This window comes from Melozone crissalis, unplaced genomic scaffold (assembly GCF_028551555.1).
Source record: "Melozone crissalis strain CALT ecotype California unplaced genomic scaffold, PUWL_Pcris_2 ptg000218l_1, whole genome shotgun sequence".
Classification (NCBI taxonomy): domain Eukaryota; kingdom Metazoa; phylum Chordata; class Aves; order Passeriformes; family Passerellidae; genus Melozone; species Melozone crissalis.
Window position 1 is genome coordinate 1,456,454 of NW_026535981.1, and position 1,393 is coordinate 1,457,846.

The 1,393-nt window shown below is 53.5% G+C and overlaps 2 non-coding genes across 2 annotated transcripts; both read right to left on the reverse strand.

Annotated features, from left to right (window-relative positions):
- Positions 1 to 380: 380 nt before the first annotated feature.
- Positions 381 to 463, reverse strand: LOC128949292 (small nucleolar RNA SNORD45). The gene has a single exon (XR_008484194.1). It is a non-coding gene; the product is annotated as a small nucleolar RNA SNORD45 (small nucleolar RNA).
- Positions 464 to 1,081: 618 nt separating this feature from the next.
- Positions 1,082 to 1,164, reverse strand: LOC128949294 (small nucleolar RNA SNORD45). Its single transcript, XR_008484196.1, has one exon. It is a non-coding gene; the product is annotated as a small nucleolar RNA SNORD45 (small nucleolar RNA).
- Positions 1,165 to 1,393: the final 229 nt, after the last annotated feature.

The window sequence follows — 1,393 nt, forward strand, 5'->3', positions numbered from 1 at the left end:
AGCCACAAACCTTTGTTATCATTCCTTCTTTTGCTATTCTTAGCTAGCCTTCTGATGAAATCCTTTCTTCTGTTCTTTTAGTATAGTTTTAATATAATATATATCATAAAATAATAAATCAAGCCTTCTGAAACATGGAGTCAGATCCTTGTCTCTTCCCTCATCCTTGGACCCCTGTGAACACAGTCACAGTCAGACTAAACAACAAGCTGCAGACTGAGCTCACAGATGCACATTTCACCTCAATCCAAATGGACTTCTCCTCTGGAAAATTCCCCTTCTGCCTCAGAGCCCTCTCCCCAGGCTGGGTCCCAGCCTGGCCTGAGCACTCGACGCCAGCAGTGGGAAAAGCTGCACTGCCAGAGGGATCGGGGGCTGGCCGGGCCTCAGAGTAATTCTAGAGCTAAAGAGTGAGAGACATCAGCGCCGTTCAGATAATACATGCCAGCGCTCATCCCGGGCCCGGCCACCGCCTCCTCCTCCTCCATGGGAACCCAGGGTCGGTGCCCAGCACCGCAGCTGCAGCCCGTGCCCGGTGTGTCTGTGCCCAAGGGCTCTGGGAGATGTTGAATTTTCATCTCTTTCTCTCACCTGCAGCTCTCCAGGCCGCCTGTCAGGATCCCCTCTGGGCACCAAGGCTTCTCCACGGGTCTCCCTCATTTGGCTGTTCCCTGTTCCTCAGCACTGCTGTGACCAAACCATGGGGAAAAACTTTCATTAAAGATGTGTATTTTTGAATTGGCTTCTGGCAAATATTCAAATGAATATCTTTTGTGTGGTGTGTTATAAAGTTATGCTGCATTAATTTTCTTACATAGTGTGTTAAATATAGTTTTAGGTTGTAACAAAGCAGCAAAATAGAAACTCTGCTATGTAGAATACTATTTTTTTAAAGAAAGGACTTGCACTGAGATAGCAGCCACAGGACACCTAAACCTTAGAGAGAAAGAGAATTTATTGCCCCATTATCAGGAGAAATGAACTTCTTCCCGCCTTACTCAGCCATCAGGATTCAGCCTGGCCTGAGCACTCGACGCCAGCAGTGGGAAAAGCTGCACTGCTAGAGGGATCGGGGGCTGGCCGGGCCTCAGAGTAATTCTAGAGCTAAAGCGTGAGAGACATCAGCGCCGCTCAGATAATACATGCCAGCGCTCATCCCGGGCCCGGCCACCGCCTCCTCCTCCTCCTGCTGCTGGGGCCCTCTCAGCCCGGAGCCGCCGTTTCCAGCGCCCAGGGCCGCTCTCTGTGGCTGCAGCCGGGCCCCGCCACTGCAGCCCTTGGCCTGGCGCTGGAGCCGGTGCCTCTGCTGGCAGCAAACCCCCCCCCGTGCAGAGCCGCCCCGGCCCGGCTCTTTCCGCGGCCCCGGCTCGGCGCCGCCGCCATCGCCCTCAGC